Below are 18,750 nucleotides of genomic sequence, written 5' to 3' on the forward strand. Positions count from 1 at the left end.
TGGTGAAGAAAATGAATGGATGGATGCTTCGTAGTAAAAGATCCAAACTGTTTACAAATGAACACGTTGGTGGATCAGCTCTCCCCAGGACACGGCGCAACCCTTACAGAAAAATCACCTGAATTTACCAAGCTTTTCACATGTGACTCCACATGGAAAATCATGTGAGCTCATAAACAAGTTGAAAATGTTCCAAAAATTATACAGTAAACGAGTGCAAAACATGCTTCACGTGAAGTTCAAGTGGTTTTCTTTCATGCAAGGGAAGTCATTGGGCAGGTATCTCGCATGGCAGCGGAAACTGCTACAGATGTGTGTATTTTAGTGCGAAAAGGCTCGAGGCAAACAATTGTAAAGTTCTTTTCAAACTACTACTGTAGAAGCTGCTAAACAAGCACAATCTATTTACCCTTTAATGAAGTTTCCCACATGCAGTGAAATGCTTCTACGTGGGCTTGCCTTCATGTTTCCCTCCTTGCCTCTTTGTCTGTCTAACTCCTCAGATTCCTCCTCCTTCTCTGACAGACAGATTTTGTTTCTTAGATCTTCTCTTTTCATCTTCCAGTCATTATAGAACAAAGTATTGCTTTTATCACACCAAAAAGTGACACAAAAAGTTGTTTTTAGAAGATTGCTGATATAGTGAAGGCTTGCAGGTCTTTGTTTTTTTTTCATACTACAAATTGGTGACTTAAGGCCTGGACTACACTACTAAGGGATTTTTTAAGAATAGAGTTTTGTTCTTCATCTTTATTTGTTCTCCATTCGCATTATTTTAAGAAAAACACAGAAATATCCATGCCGCGCCACTAAGTGGTGATAACCTCCACATTAACGGAGTATCAGAGTGCAAAGAAAAAAACATGTTTAGCTTGTACAGAGACTTTTAGCAATTAAAGCAATTGTAGTCATCAAAAGGCAAAAGATGGGTGATCATAACTTGTTTGAGTGTCTGTCTGTTATCAAAATACCTCATGAACCGCTTAAAGAATTTTAAAGAAACTTGCAGAAAATAATAATTGGATGTACAGCTACAACTGATCAAATTTTGTCTAGTTTGGATTTTAGCTAATATACATTAGCAAACTCAAAAATGACTTTTATTTGGTCAGATTTACATACATTGTGCTAAAATTTGATTTGGTAGTAGCTGAGAGTAATTCACAACACATAGTCTGAGCATGACATCTTCAAATATTACAGTTTCAAGACGAAGACGGCTATAAAATACAAAGAAAAAATGGTTAAAAAAACAACAACAACAAAATTGCTCCATCACTGTTTTGGCACAAAATAATTGTTTGCATACATAAAACTCCCATGCTTTGTCATTGTTTTTAAAAAGCGCTGTATATTAAACAGATCTTACAAAGAGCTCAGTTCATGTGTGGACGGGTGGAGCACTTTCAGCAGAACAATATTTGTGTGAACAAATATCCAGAGTAGAGTGGGCGGGGCCTAACTCTCACAGCTGAGCAGGTTAATTTTGCTCAGTTGAGAGATCGGGTTTTATTTTTATTCATGACTGATTTGCACTGGAAGACAAAGTCGAGCCTCGCCTCCCAGCCTAATATGACAGAAGAAAATTAAAAATAAATTGTTGTTTCCCCCTCTCTTTCCTGGGTAAACAATTGCTTCAGTGTAACTCACTCAGTTGCCAACACATCCTATCTTGCCCTTTGAAGCAGGCAAAATAGAGTTGACCGAAGTGCTGCTTTTCCACAGCATACCACAGAAATGGACTCTGATAGGGTTCACCAGATCATCAAAAAAAAAACTTTAGGCCTGAATATAACATCTGCATCCACCAGAATCTGGTTTTGGACGATATCCCAATGTCTCACTGTGAACTTCCTCCTGCTGTCTTCAATCTGCCATCCTCTTTACCTCTGACCTTTTCACTTTTGAGTTTCTTTACACCAATCTTGTCCTTCATCTTGTTGTCTGTTCTGTTTCTCTCCTGCCATACCACTGACCTTTTACTTTCATTCTTCCGTTATTTCTCTACCTCTCCACTCTTCCTGGTCTGGGCTGTAATTCAGCTTGTTTCAGGGCCAGTTAGGCAGCCAGTGGAGTTAATCTGTCTTTTCAGGTCATAAATCACTGCTTGGCATCTCTCTTTCCTTCTTTGTTTCCCCTTTTTTTTGTATCTCTCTCTTTCTTACTTACTCTCGCATGCTGCATGGATGTAGAGCGATCACTTTGAGGTGATTATGACTGACACTCAGTGCCGGCGTTCTTAGCATGCATGTTCAAGCGCACATGCAGACAGGTTTGCGTGTGGTTATCACGGCTTTAACATCCAACAACAGACAGGAAAGGGAAACTGCATACTCTTAAAGTGCCAGGGCCAATAAAAAAAGATTGTTGAAATGTCAGGCCCAATAAGGAGGGACGGTTCTCTCTGTGGTGTGGTTTTGATCTGTTTTTTTTTACTGCATCTGCTTTTTTTTTCTTTCTTCTTTTTCAAAAACAACACTAGCACACACCATTGCTTTTAACTGATGGAATCTCCTGCCGGAGCGGAAACTTAAACAATAATTAAAGCTGACTTTGCGCATGTGTGTGTGTGTGTGCATCCTGACATATCTACAACAAAGCAGGTGCATGAGAAACTGTCGGCCCCTCCGAGAAACAAAGCCCCGTCAGGAACCGGAGTGGGGGAGAATAGATGGGGGAAGTAAATGTAGAGAAAAAGACGGGGAAGCGGAGGGGGAGAAAAAAAAAACAGCTTAGCATAGCAGCAGGGAGGAGAAAGAAAGAAAGCAAGAACGCAGGAGGAGAGCAAAGTTGAATAGCAGGAAGGCGGGAGCAGGAGAGTGGATGAATGAACGTGTTGTGGATCTATTGTGCCCAGCTCTTGAATGGAGTGTTAGGAAGCTAAGTAGTGACTGGTGATTTACAGCTCCAAGGCCATATCAGCTGAAGTGGGCAAACAATACGCTTTCAACAGGCAACATCCAGCCTTAAGAAGAACCATTTAGAACTGTGATGTGAAACTCAAGTAGAGCAGTTTGTTTAGGAAAGCAGTGGTTTTGTAAAAGACGACACCTTGCTAGTTGATAAAAAGAGACGTTCAGACACAGTAAGAGAAAAACAACAAATTAAGCAGCCCTGAAACTTGTGAAATTGTGGTTAAGAGGTATTTACGGTGAAAGCTAGAGTTCAAACCTTTTGAAGTGGGAATCTGTGGAAATGTTAAGATCTTACCTATTGTATATAGCTCATATAATGACCTCAAATTGAAGAAAATAGTTTGATTCTGACAATATAACTGAGCTAATGGCTAGTTCGAGTGAGGCCAAGTCCAAAGAAAATTGTTCCCGTGATAAAACAACTGCAGTTAAAAAATTTCATAACAGTTTATGCAAACACGTGTTTATAACTTTTCAACAGCTGGCAATTTTACACAACACAGTTACTTACATAGAACTGGTTATATGCAGCAGCAGCTACCTGTAGCACTTCTTAAATAGTTTTAACATGAACCGCTATAGCATGTTTTGAGATTAAAGTTGTTTTAAGACGGCAGCAATCCACTTTGGTCTTGGCCTAACTTGCACTAGTTGTTGTCTTGTCAGAACAGTCAGAATTAAACCCTGTTTGTCCAAACTGAGGTCGTTCCAAGAGCTATCTATGACAAGCAAGGTATTTATTGTTTGTAACCTTTCCACTGAACCCTACTTTCAAAGATATAAACTGTCGCTTTAAGATGTTTTTTGAATGATAAGAATTCTACTTGACATTATTACCTTTAAAACTAAGCCGGGATAGGCATTTCTGTGTCCGTGTGCATGTGTGTTTTTGTGCTGATATGGCAAGATCCTTGATATTTTTTTGCTCCTCTGTTTGCACTTTGAGTAACAGCCTTAAGCGTTTCCCAGCTGTTCGAAACACGTACACACACACATCGAACATATATATACACACCCAGCTTGCCTTATTTTTCCACATGGCTAATTGTCTTTTCAGTCTTTTATTTTCTCTGTTTACAGAAAGAAAAAGAAATCTTGAGATGCCAGTCATTGTGAGGGAATCCAACCAGCATGGGGACCCTGAACTCAGACCTATCCATGGCATTAGAACAACAAGCTGTGTGACGAATGGGAGAAAATAGAGGAGCAGAATGTGTGTGTGTGTGTGTGTGTGTGTGTTCAGAGCTGAATGTCTGCCACTCTGATTTGTTGAGAAAGAGGGAGATTCAGTTGACCATCCTGTCTCCATTGCACTGCAGAATTGTGATAAGGTACATACCTTCCCCCTGCCCCACGCACGCGCACACACACACACACACACACACACACACACACACACACACACCATCATTCACCTAATCTGCAACTTCATTCCATACTGCATTGGCTACTCTGTTCTGCCTCAAGATTGCAGGGAGGATAATCTGCAAGAAGAATTATGCTAAAAGAACCCAAGCGAGGAACATTCCCCCCCAAAATAAACACTCGGAGAAGCACCTGCACATGAGAACTGCAGGAGCAACAGTTAGATACGACTTGCCTTCCTAGTCCCATGAGACATCTGTTTAGAGGCCCAAGAGACTTCAGCCTTCATCGTAATGTTCTGCCATCTCTTTCCAACTCATCCTCTGTGTTCAGTCCCTCCTCCTCGTCTGTCCACCCCCTTTAATTAATCATGCACACTTTGCAGATCTCATCCTCTGTGTTTTAGAGCCAAGCTCTCTCTGCTCCCCTCTAGTTTGAAAACTGTGAATTTTCTACTTGATTTTATTGATTCGGACTACAAGGGCTTGTTACTAATGTATAAAAAATATAAGAATCAATTTTTATACAGAAGTAGGCCAGTAATTTTTCCCTCCCGTCAATAAGGCCTGCAAAGAAAAGATCTTTGGATGGCTTTTTGTGAAAAGAAAAAAAAAAGCCACAAAAGAAAAAAAAAAATCTGAAATCTCAAAAATACAATTTACATTCACACTTGTGTGCTAGGCCACAGAGGGGTGTTTTAATGGGGAATAGAAGAGCTTGTAAAATCTAAATCAAAAACTGGCAAGGCACTGAAAATCAAGATTGTAACTCAGAAAATGAGCTCCAAACTGAGGCAGGTCCTAAAACTACTTCAGGAAATTTCACCAGGAGATCTTCTTGCACTGATGAACTAAGCTTATAAGGAAACTGCAAGACAACACATACTAAAAACAAGGAAAACTCAAACAACTAAAGACCTACAATTCCTTGATTCAATGCTTTCTAGCCAGGAATTGTCCAGGGATAAATGCAAAAAAAGGTTAAAAACAAAAACAACTGGACTTCTATTCTGCAGCTGAAGACATTTCGCTAAAGTGAAACGTCTTCAGCTACAGAATAGAAGTCCAGTTGTTTTTGTTTTTAGCCTTTTTTTATTTTATTTATTTTTATTTTTAGCCTGTTACACCAGAGTTTTAAACTAAGATTGTCATTTGTTAACATAAATGTTATAATAATGCTAAGAATGTTAAGTGCAATCTCATACAATATTGACATTTCTGTTAGCACTGTTGACTGTCAGCTACTACCATGTCAAACTTACTTACCAGGTTAAACAGTTGTAGATGTTCACCCAATGATGGCTTTCTAACGTTTCATTCAAATCCACCCGCTTCTGACATATTTTGCTGTCAGACAGACACGGTTGACTCCATTGGTTACTGCCAAAGTTTAATTCCAATATTTGGTTTGTTAGCACTCAAAGTATGTGTTGGGGATGAGTCTCAGCTACTACCACGCTAAACTTGAGCTCGATATCTGTAAAACTGACTGAGTTTGCTAAGGTTGCTTAGCTGCGGTGGCCATGAGTCCGACTCTGAGTCTAAACACAAGCAGAGGAAGAAGAACTAACAATAAGAAGTAAAGGGTTGAGAAGCTCTTTTAGGACGGCGATGCCAGCAACAAGTGAGTAACATTATGGATGTAGTAGCTTAAATCTTAACTTTTCAACATGTCAGTCATTACCTTAAAACTGAACTTTAGCAGAAACCTGGAACAAAAAGTGTCTGACCAGATGGCTGGTCACCTTTAGAAAGCTAACTGCAGGTAACTGTTTCTGCAATTGCTCCTTAGCAGAACGGTCGATCCCTCTTCTATAGAGATGCTCTACTATATGTGTAATACATAAAGACGAAGCAACTCCACATGCGACTTGTACCTTATCACCAAAAAGGCTTTTACATACTCTTCATTTTCCAAATGAGGAATTTAAGGGGTTAATAAGGTTGTTTTGACTAACTGATTAACTATGCTGGTTTGATCTGAAGCTACACCTATTTCAAAAATACTAAAGTGTGTGAAAACGCTCCTTGTTGACTTTTCAAGTGCCTTTAACGTGGTACAATTCCAACTGATGGGACAAAAACTGCTCCGTGTAGCGTTCAACCTGCATTTGAGCTTCGAGCTCCTTTCATCTCTCACAAAGAGTCAATGGTACTTTTCATTCCACTCCAGTTTTATTCCACTTTAATCTCTCTTGTGCTCAACCCTGCACGTAACCCACACCATACACTCAAACTTTAAGAATACGGGCAGCTGCAAGCTAATATTTTGTCAGAATGTTGTGTGGCACCTTCAAGAGCAACAGACTGGTTGTCCTTTTTCAGTGTGAGCAGCTCCAACATTTCCACACAGAGAGAGTGAAGACAGGCCGAAAATTTAAACTCACTACAAACGTATTGTACGAGAAAACTATGACTTTAAACTTCCTTCGGTGTTCAGTCGATCATGATGCTGTTAGCAGGTGTTCCCTGCTATTTGAAGCTACAGGATGCTGCCCTGTGCCCTCACCCAGCTCCGAATGCCCTGGCTTCTATCATATCTGCGCTGGGATGTTTCCATCACCGTGTCACAATGATCATTGGACTCAAGACCATCATGTGTAGTCTGTCTTCAAGTTCTGCCAAGCTCTACCCAGACCTTCAATACACTGTCGCCACATTGGTAAACCACCATAACCTTGCTCAAAATCATTGTGGACATAATATCATGCCCTATTACACATAATGGAGAGTCCAGTGCATTCTTAATTTGGATCTGAAGACCTTGCCAAGAGCCTGCAAAGACCATTCACGTTCTGGCTGATATTTTTCATCGTAGCAGGGTCATCATTCAGTGTGAAGGGGGCTTAAACATCCAATGCATCGGGTCATCTTCAGGCTGCAATAAAAGGACTTTAATTCAAGCCTAAGAGGACCTTGTGATTCTTCATGAGTTTATACAGTTTTTAGTAATGTGACTCTTTCATGCCTGAGGCTCATATTTGATTATTCTTCAATTGGATACAATTAAACATGTTTACGTACAGAATAATCTTAGTTTGTCACACTATTTAATGTTTTTTCTTTAGATAACTTTTCTCTGTTAGTTGTCTGCGTGGTATTTGTCATTTCTGTTTGGTAACTGTTCTTGGCACTGGTGCTTTTACTCAAGTGAGCTAATAAAGTTATTTATGTTGCATATTTTAAAGGTGTAGGCACATGCAACAAACAGCTGCAAGTCTTCTCTTCTGAAAAGTTAAAAACAATTCTGGAGGTATCTTTGCAACGAATAGTGTGCTTGGCTTTGATTTTCCAGGGCGTTTAGTTTTGAACAAATAACAGGGTATTTGAAATTTGTTTTTTGTGTGATTTTCTTTACAGTGACTCTAAGTAGGTCAAACTTACAATTACATGTTAAAATTCATTTTTGTCTTTATTGTGTTGAGGGACGGGGCTTTACACTAACATTTTCTACAAGATCCAACCACAGGACTGACCTTTTTTTTTTTCAAAAACGACTCACAGCATCCAATCATCTTACAATACTGCAACAATCCCCTATTAAACAAATCTCAGCATACCAGCAAGGAAAAAGAGCTTTGAATGGAAAGAAACGTTTAACAGAACTCAACTCAAGTGGGTGGCCATTTTCTTTCACCACTTGGAGTTGTATAGTTAGGAGAGAGGGCATTAAGTAAAGAAGAAGGGTTAAAAAAAATCTTTGCAGGTTGCTGGTAGTGGTAACACGCAGTTCAGACATAATATTAATGAAATACAGTAGTGCAATAATGCATGCAGCGTGAAAGAGAGGAAGCCTGAAATTAAGGCTAATTTTAAAAATTAAGTTAAATATTTTTTCTAAATTTTTGTTCAAATTCAAGTTATCAAAATGATACGTTGTTTAAATTACATTTTGTTTAAACTGAGCGTATAATAAATGGCTAAATAGGATGGGAGAAAAGTTTGCAGGATAGCTTTTTGATCTAAACTTCAAATGAGCTAAATACAGCGACTCTACTGAGTTCCAGCAGCAGCAGGAAACTGACTGTAAGATTACCAAAAATAAAAAGCAAGTTTGGTAGATGAAAAAGCTGTTTGGAAGCTTAACTAGAGAAATAATGCGGTGCTGAATATCTGCTGAAATTTGTTAAAGGATGGGTTCTTAACTGAATGGTTAAAGTAAAAACAAGCAGAACAAAAGTTAAAACCAGTAAAAAAAAGGGGCTAAAATGAGAAGAACAGTAGATAAAATTAGCAATACTGGGGCTAAAAGCAGCAAAAGGTTTGCTAAAACCTAAAAACTGGAAAATGGTAGCTAATGGCTAAAAGTGGCAAAATAGCAGCTCAAAGCTAAAAGTGGCAGATCTAGAGGTGCAAGCTAAACATTACCTGATTATTTACATATTAAAAGAAAGACTGATTTTAGGCTACCTTTTCAGGCAAATAAAGAAAAAAATTACTGTAACTAACAGAATTTGCAAAAAATGAAACCAGTAAAAAATGGAGAATAAATGTTTTATTCTTCATTCATATTCTTTTTGGTTTCTGCTCTTGTGCAGAAACAAAATAATGGAACGTATTTTTCTCCCTTTCATTGCCCTTCTGTAACAGGAGCAATGTACTGAAGGTAGAGGAGAGAAACAAACTACAGTATTGATCCCATCATGCTAGTATCAGTCCAATCCAATAACATTGTTAGTGTCAATAAAATCTGGATCGATCGACACACCCCTAAAAAAATGACTGAGGTATAACTATTTTTGTTTTTGCTAAGGTTGATTAGCTGTAGTGGCCATTTTGAATCATGGTGACTTCAAAGGCCAATCAGTTGTAGATGCACATCTAATGATTACTTTCTGAGAGTTTCATTAATGCCCGTCCAGATACACAGACAATCACACACACACAAATGTATACAGGCATTTATTTACATGATCTCCCAGCAATAAACATGATACAAAGTCCGATAAAGCCTGATCAGTAAACATGAGGACAACATTTTTCAACTCTGTTTTGAATTACATGAGGATCTGGTGGAGGGGAAAAAGGGGCTAAAATAAGAGAAATGCGATCTCATGTGCTGTTTGCCGTCGCTGCAGATTCCAGTAATTTCACTGTAGCATTTTAAATCAGCTGGAAGCAGAGAGGTATTTGAACATTCCAGTAATAAGTCATTTTGAACAGCCTGGAAGAAGTCAAAACTTGGATTGGTTTTCCACATCACTCTGAGGCAGAAGGTTATTTTTTTTTTCTGTGCAGGAAGGTGGTCCTCTCGAACTCGTGGTGGTGAATAACCGTTCCTTACTGTTGGCTGAGACTATTACTGGAGTAGCTGCATGGTTACCGAATCAGTTTCTGAAAAGACAAAAAAAAAAAACACCCAGTGCCAAATACAAAAAAACTTCACCTTTGTTTGAATTTTATTACAAGAAAATGACATCTTCAAGACATGCATAAAGTTTCATTTATTTGTTTCATCAGGCTTCACGGATGCACCAACATGGGTGTCATTTGCACAGCAAATCAAATTTATCCAGTTTCCCAATGATGTTATAATGAGGTGAGCATGCATGGTCCTCTAATTCTGCAGAAGGCTGCAGATACATAAATGTGAAAGTCAAACCCACCCTGGTTCTTACTCACGCTGATATGATATACTGAGGGAGACACACACACACACACATGCACACACACGAGTGTCCATGGAAATGCAGTAGGAGTGAGTGACTATTTCAAGTCAGCAATTTTGAGGTGTGAAAATTGCTCTTGCTCCCCGGGATATTTTTAATTTTCTATTAAATATCATTACACTCACATGATTATGCAGCCACACGCGCATGCACACACACACACACTTCCCCTCCCTCTCAAAGACAAACTCACCAAGTTCACACTGCATGACTGACCAAGTGGTTCTCATCCTTGCCCTCCCTTTCATTAGACAGGAGGGCTGAGCAATCTATTCTGGGAGAGAACGGTAACTCTTTGTCGTTTGCTCAGCCGAAGAGACGTCTCCAATAGCAACTGAGACCTATGGCCTGCCCCCTGTGGTGTCCTAGTCTCACACTTGTGTGTCTCCATTTTTGATAGTATACCTGTTTTTTATTGTTGTTGTTTGTTTGGGGGGTTTTTTGTTGTTGGTGTTTTTTTTTTTTTTTTTTTCCTTTTTTGCCATGTGTGTCTGTGTGTGCACAGGCGAAACAGGATAGGATCTACGAAAAAGTGACGAGGGACGAGCAGACAGGAGAGACGAGCAGGAGCAGAGAGGAGTGATGTGACTGTTATTGATCTGGCCTGGTAATTACAGCACGATTTATTACAAGAGAAACGGTGGGGTCAAGACAGCATGCAGAGGTATCATATTTAGTTTGGGGATGTAAGGCAAGGTTTTGGCGAGAGCGAACAAGGTCAGGGAGAGACAAAGATAGATCACTTTCCCTCTCCCTCCCATGAGTGCTATGTGATCTGATCCCTGTGGTGCTTTCTGACATCCTTCCTTGTTTTCTTTTTTTTTAAATTATTATTTAAGTTAGTTTTTTTTTTTTTTTACCCCTCTCCTTACACTTGTTCCTACTTTTTTTTTGTTTTTAATTTAAATCCTCAACTGATCAAGTGGCGCCGATCGTGCGAACACGTGCACTCACTCACACTTCCTGGCTCCGTTGAGCTTTTCCTCTGTACCTTTTTTTTCTTCTTTTTTTTTCTTTTTAGACTGTCAGAAGCATCACTTGTAATCAGTGCCAAAATGAAGTGTTGATATGATATGAAACGAAGGTGCGGCGCTGTCACTCTCTACAAAGCAACAAGCCCTGCCAGCGTTTGTGGCTCTCAGAAAGTGTGGGAGCGCTGGGTTGTTTACAGAGGTGTGTGGGCGTCGAGCGTGATCCTGCGTGCGGGTGCGTGCGTCCGTGCACTCGTGTGTGTTTCTGTTTGTGTGGGGGCAATATTGTTCCCGAATATGTCAGAAACTATGCTCTTGTTGGCGAACCACATCCTGCCTTTCAATGAGTCACAAAGAAAAACACGCTCAAACCAAAACACACCGGTTGTACTAGCAAATGTTTGGTTGCACTGTAGATGCTTTGAGATATATGTTTGTTTTGTTTTTTTCTCCCATGCGTTAACTGTTTTACAATCAGGTTGCAGTTTGACCTCGTAAAGAGGAAACCATTTGTGCCATAAATTTGTCCCAATGGGACTTCTTCTTGCAAATGGGTGAACAAAAAAAAATGCATCGGTAATACTGGAAATATTGGAAATTTGGGCTTGTTTTCTCATGAAAATGATGAAGCTGCGCACTCAGTCAGGATCTTTAAAATAAGAAATCCAAGCGATATTATTCTTAGCAGACTATAGTTTGCTGGTGTATGTTGCTATGGAAATCTCACCACTTGCTGCATTCCAGTAACAGATTGATTTGGGTCGAGTTATTCTATACTCTGGATTTAGAGATGGAGGAAGACGTTCTCCTTTTCTTTTGTTTGCGTGCGCACATGCTGCTCATGACTATCCACGGCTTATCAATCTGCAAGTGCCGTGTTGATTGTCCAAAGAATATCTGCTCTAAAGTGCTGGAGGGGGTGAGGAGTGAGACGGGAGGTGGAGGGGTGATTTCACTTTGCCTTCAAGCTCTTTAGGAGATCATCTATCACGATTTCCAGACATGGGAAGGGGGTCGGGAGTGGTGAGATGGTTTTCTTTTTTATGTGTGTAACGTGCACGCAAAAGTGGCAAGAATTAACAAATTAGCAACCCCACTAAGATGAATACAATAAAACACAATAAAAAGAGACACATTGGGTCTTTATAATCGCTTTGATTACCTGACCTCCATTTAGAGAAGAAGAGTTTGTTTCTGACCAAACTGACACGTTAACATAGTCTGAGTGAAACAAAGACTAAAAAGAGGTAATGGCATCTTAAAACAACTCCAGTCTCTAAAATCCTATAGTTGTTCATCCAAACGCTGCTTTAATAACCTTTTACATTGCCCTCAGTTTCATTTTCCCCCAATTTTTACCTAGAATTCTATAGTTACTCCAACATAAATAACACCAGCAGCCTGCTGTAGCACTTCCTGTACAGCCTGGGTCAGTTCCTGCTGAAACGTTCTGATATTTCTCCCAAAATGACCTTGTAATGCAAAACTGTTGATGCTGTAAAGCTTCAGAAAATGGCTCTTGCATCAAAAAGGTTTTGAGCTCAGATTTGTTTTAAAACAGCAGCAGTTAACTTTGGTCTTGGCTCTTCTTTAACTAGCCATTAGCTCATCAATCAGGTCAGAATTACACTACATTTCTCTTAACTGAGGTTGTTTAAAGCGCTATCTGCAAAAAGGTACAGTTTTAAATGTTCAGAACTATTCCACAGAACCCCACTTTAAATGTTTAGGAGCGTCCCTGTTTGAAAAGATGGTTGCTGTTTATTTTGCGGGGAGGAGAGAGGCGATGTCTTGTTTTCTTGTCTTCTTTCAGCCGGTGTTTTTCTCACCGATCTAGGTCTTACAGCTTCCTCTCAAATCCCCCTCCCCCCCCCAAGGATGCAGAGAGCACTCACCCAAGCTTCCATAGATTCTGTTTCGTTTTAGCTCAAATAATTAGCTTTCAAACCTGGAAGTAAAGGGTCTTTTTTAACTTGTTATATCTCCTCCAAAAAACACAGAAGAAACGTAAAAAGCCACGTGTCTTATCGTTGGCACCTTCTGTCGCTCACAGTTCAAGACCTTTTAAGATCTAACTTGCAGTTTTGGAACAGCGGCTGTTTGCTTGAAGCATTTTTTACCTGCCTCTCATTAACTTGGCAGTCAGGGAGTGACAGATGCAGGTGTGTGGTCACAGGTGTGTGGTCACACCTGCGTCTGGTTTCATTTCCGTTTCTTCCACAGTTCACGCTTTGAAATGTTGGCGTCCTTTTCTTTTCTTAGCTCAGATTTAAGTTCTGTTGGAACTTCGAGCAGTGGCTCCATTGGTGCCCTTCAAAAGTTCTTCGGGAACTTTCTAGTTTGAGCAGTGAGGTCCTGCTGAGTGGGGGACAATAAGAAGAAAGCGAAGATATCATCTGACGATTAGCAGCGGGGACATGTTTCCGTCTGTGCCGAGGACTGGACGTACGCTAAAAACGTGTCCGGTGTTTTGTCTCGCTTTTAATTAGGCGTCTTTGTCGTGAGCGTTGTCCCCCCTGACTCCTGCCTCGATTTGACGCCTCGCGATGTTAATCTCTGTCTCTCTCTCTTCCTGTTTTTACACTCAAGATCCATTTGCTCTCTTTAGGCCTCGCGCAGGACCAAACACTCACCGAGCCACCATTTAGCTCTCAGCAGGAAGAGAGAGAGAGCAAAAAGAGGGGAGGGGGGATCACTTCTCCTCTCTTATCTCGCACTTAACAAAGGCCTCTGATGAAGACAACAGGCACTCTCTCCCTCCCGCGCCGCCGCTCCCCCTCTCATTTATCTCTGCGCTCCCCTCTGTTTAACTGTCAGGGAGCAAGTTGAACATGGCAGCTCTGACACTTTTCACATAGTGCTTTGTTGTGTCTGCTCTCACATGCATCTCTGTGAGTGACTGCACCCTCGCGAGCACCGCTCGGGAGCAGGAGAACGACGACACCGAGCGCGTGCATGCTTTCCCGCCTCTTTCCGGCGGTTCCTGCCGCTTGAAGGTCACACGCAAGGAAGCACGCACCTCAGCTTTTGCATGCAGCCGTCTCCTATATCTCCCTCCCCGGCTTGTTGTCTTCCAACTACGGCGCCGTCGCTGGAGTGGCTCCTCGCTTGTCATGCAGAGGAAATGGGTGAACAGCCTCTCTAATTACACTTCACCCACTGACACTAATTTACATACAAACGCAACTGCACTCCAATCCAATCTTTCATTATCTCTGGATTCCGTTCTGCAGAGCATGATATTTTGGCTGTTATGTTTCATTCAAGCTTTTTTGTTCCTCGCCGCGCTGCTGCTTAGTCATTGCACTAAGTGCGAGACGCAAACAGGAGTGTTTCAGCTGATAGTATGACCCAAGAAAATGTGTAAATTTAGCAAAAAAAAAAAAGCAAGGCAATGATAAGTAATACAATTATTGTACTACTATTCATTAAATGTGCAGCAGCTGGTAAAAGTTTGAGCACCTGAAATTCATCCATTTTTTCTTTCTTTTCCTGCCTGTTCCTGTGTAGGGCTCATGAAAGGTGGGAGGTTATGCAATTGCCTGTGTGTGTTTGTTGGTCTGTGTCTGTCTGTTAGCAAAAATTTCTCATGAACCAATGGAGGGTTTTTAATGAAGCTTTCAGAAATTAATCATTTGATGTACACCTACAACTGATTAACTTTTGGAGTCAACACAACTCCAGATGGCCACCATAGCCAATGGACCACTGGAAACACAAAAAATGGCTCTAACTCAATAGATTTGACAGATACTGAGCTCAAATTTGTTGTGGTAGTAGCTGAGCATCATTCACATCAAATAATATGAGCACTGAACATTAAACAACATCTTTGCTTAAAGCATTGACATTAACCGCTGGATACATTACTCTTTGTCTTTTAGTGAAAATCTCTCATGAACCGCTCAACAGATTTTAATGACACTCTCAGAAAGTAACTATTGAACATACATCTACAGCCGATTCGGTTTCGGAGTCAATACAGCTCAAGATGGCTGCTGCAGCTAATTGACCATAGCAAAACACATAAATGGCTACAACGCAATCCGTCTTTCAAATGCTGAGGTGAAGTTTCGTATGGTCGGAGCTGAGAGTCATCTCCAGCACAGTCTCAGAGCGCCAACGCATCTTACGAGAGGTGTTATCAGGTAAGGTGGTGACAGAGGAGAACCCAGGGCGCAGAGTCAAATTGAAAAAAGGAAACTAATTTATTAAAATAAAAGATGAACAAAACAAAAGCTGACATGGCAGCAAAAACTAAACTTAACAAAATCCAGAAAACGGGGCGGGAACAGAACAACCAAGACTGGGCAAACATTGTTAGAACAGCGAACCATCAGGTGAATGGAAGAGATGACCGGGTTTTAAAGAGCAGAGGGCAATTAGAGGAAGTGGGCACAGGTGAGTGAAAATGATGAGAGCAGGTGGAGATGGGCGTGGCAGGAAACCAAGAGCTGACTGAGGATCAGTGAATGATGGCTGAGGCACAGGGACAAGACAAAAAAACAAGAAACAAGAAAAGAAACAATCTGAACACAAAAACACAGAGAAAACCCAAATCCTGATACTCATAAGATCGTGCCCAACGTCGTGTCCAAAGTTTTTACCAAAACAGCGACAACTCCACAACTTCTCATCGGAAGATCGTTAAAACTGAAAAGGTGACAGGCGATACAGGCTTAACAGGAGAGTGTTTTATAATTGTTGCAAGTTTTATTCTTTTTTTTCTTTGCTCTTTGGAGTCTAAAAAAATATGAAGAAAAAAAAATCTGTTTGCAAAGGCTTTGATACCTTAAGAATTTGGAGCTCTGAAATAACTTTTAGAAAGGTCTCAGACCTTAATTACATTTTCAAGGTTATGACTCATTCGGAGTTATTTAAGCCAGGTGGAAAAAAAAGTGTTTAGTGCTTTATAAATATATAATGCTCTGACCCCCCCCCCCCTTTTTGCTTTTTTTTATGTTTTTTTTTTTTTAACAGCCTTTCGCTCAGACAGTCAGAAGAGCTGATGCCCATAAAGACAAGCAAGGCTAAATGAAAAGTGTTTCAAGGGAGCCATTACCTCAGTTCTTTGTATAAATAAATGAAAAAAAAAAATAGTGGCAAAAATGAAACTGCCTGTAAAACTGCTGGAAAATGTCACCTCCTTCCCCCCCCCCCTTTTACGTAGTGAAGCCCTGTCAAACAGAAGACAAAATCAATGCCCGCCAAACTGGGGCATGGTTAGCTGAAACATTTGGGAGGTGGGAGGAGATAATACTTTCAAGAAGTTTCATGAAGAACAAAATCAAAGTATCAAGAAAAATCAGACACATAGAGAATGTTCTCAGAGTCAAGGTAATGGTGATTGCTAAACTAAGAAAAATATTTGCAAGTGTAATTTGTTTTTTTCAAAAATGAAGTACAATGAAGAGAAACTAAAATCCTATTTCTGATCGCAGGAAACCTCCAGAACGGTGGAAAAGGTACGAACACGATCTCCATCGCAACGGGCCATCACCCCTTTTCCCTTCAGCCCCGCCACAAAAAGTCAGATGAGCTTTCTGAACAAGCTTCACTCTCTTTGGAGTAAACGTCTGTGCTCTGATGAAAAGTATACAGTAAGGTTTGCCTCCAGGGAACAATGGTGTGTTTGGAGAGAAAGAGAGAGGAAGGTGGGGGGGGGGCGAGGGACAAAGAAAAAAAAAAAGTGCAGAATTGAATAAAAACATCGATCAAGCTTTGGGGCTGCCATTGCATTCAGTGGCACTCTGTCAGTAAAAACCTGTTAAAAAGAGAATAGCTTCAGTAAAAAAAAAAAAAAGTAAATAAATAAAAAAATAAACACAATACTCCAAATTCACCTCAAAATCCACAACAGCCCACCTCGGGACACACAAGCTGAGGGTTTATAGCTACTGCCATCATAGTGTACCACGCTAAACCCAATCAGAAATCTGTGATAGAGCTTGAAAGATAAAAATAACACAACCACAATCTAAAAGAAAACAATAACAATAACATCAGAGGGCTATTCAGACTGGGATGGGTTTTTAATAAGCCTTGAATTTAACTCAGTATGAACTGAATGCAGCTACTGTTTGAAATGCCAACAACACACCTCAACAGCTCTTAAAAGGACAGGCAGACAGAAATGCAGAGTAGAAAGTAAGCCTCAAACAAACAGTCACGGTGCAAGAACTGTAAAACTGAAGGTGGCAGAGGCATCTGGTCGTTTCTACAGGGTTAAATGTAGGCGATACGAGAGTTTAAATGCCCCTCCTTAGTTTAGACGAGACAGTTCTGAGCTCAGATACAGTGGGAGTCTATGGGAGCTGAGATGGGCTCACTCTGCATGCTGAAGGTATGTGAGGGAAAACTGTAATTCCTCTAACAGACACAAAAAGAAGTGACAACACTGTAATAACAGGAAGAGTTCTTAGAATGAATTTTGCCAAGTTCAGACGGCTCAAACGTTTATGTGAGTGACATTGAGATGGGGAACACCTTGTGGCGAAATCGCCCAAGTTCATGAAAACCTAAAGCGTGGTTGTGTACAAAGCGTTGAAGATGATCAAATGCAGGGGCGGTTGTGTAAAGTCCATCTGTCTGTGACCTGCTGAAACTCTGAGACAGTTTCCACACTCATTTCACTAAAATTTTCAATTTTAAATTGGAATTATGTTGTAGTTTTTTTTAAAAAAAACTATCTTCACAATTTAAAGCTAACCCCTACAAAAAGCCACAGCACATAATTCCCAATTCTTTTGTATTTTCATGGCCTGCAGCCGAGAGGCGAAGCCGGACGGTAACGTTGTAGGCAGAATGTTTTATGAACCACTGGATGGGCTGAAATGAAATTTTTCAGAAAGTAATCACTGGATGAACACCTGCAGCTGATTAACTTATTGGAGTTCAAGCTGACTTCCATAAGTGGCTGAAAACACAAATCTCAAAGCTCACACATCTCGTGAGAAACTTTTTTTTTCAAAAGTTGCGAGACGAGTTGCAAATCCAAAAACTGTGCTGGAAATGGAAGAACAGGTGAACCGTAATACAGGCTGCTTCATTGCACCCTTAACAAATGATCTCGCTGGAGGGAGAAAGAACAAGACACCGATCTTCTAACTTTTGCAGATCAGTTTATCTTTTCACATTAACCGTTTCTAACATTCTGCCCCCCTCTATCGACCGGTAACCAATCCTCCCCGAATGAGCACAACGCCGCGTCTCTCTTTGAGCTTATACGTTTTCTTCACACGCCGACTTGTGTCCACCTTCAAACACACACACACACATGCACACGCACGCACCCTAAATAAGCTCTATTGTAAAGCCATTATAATGTGAATGAGGGGCACGGCGGCTCTGCTGAGGTTTGTGTGAGTAAGAGTGTGTCACAGCAAATGGGCTGCAGAGATTGATGAGCTGGCAGGGAGTGAAAAGGGAACACCTAATCACGTTAAAACACTATGAATGACAAGCTGTGGCTACTTGGGTTGGAGAAGAAGAAGAAGAAGAGGAAGAAGAAGAAGAAAGAAAGGCCTGATGGGATTTTTTTTTCTTTTTTTTATGTTGACAAAAATAAAACACATGAATGAGAGTTGGGCTCATCGAATCCGGGATTTCTGATTGGATGGAGGCCTGTACACCCCCCTCCCTGCTTATAGGTCCTTTTCATTTCTTCCTCTCATCCCTGAGTGCTCCAACTTGTCCGGGGGGCTTCGGGGAGGAATGAGCGAGTCTGGCCGTCATGCGTGTGTGACATCCCCTCATCCGAGTAACACCGCCAACTAAACGGGCCGTGAGCCCCCCGCCGCCACTCCACCATGTGCCTACCACGCGACTCATC

The sequence above is a fragment of the Kryptolebias marmoratus genome, linkage group LG3, assembly GCF_001649575.2.
Source record: "Kryptolebias marmoratus isolate JLee-2015 linkage group LG3, ASM164957v2, whole genome shotgun sequence".
Lineage (NCBI taxonomy): Eukaryota > Metazoa > Chordata > Actinopteri > Cyprinodontiformes > Rivulidae > Kryptolebias > Kryptolebias marmoratus.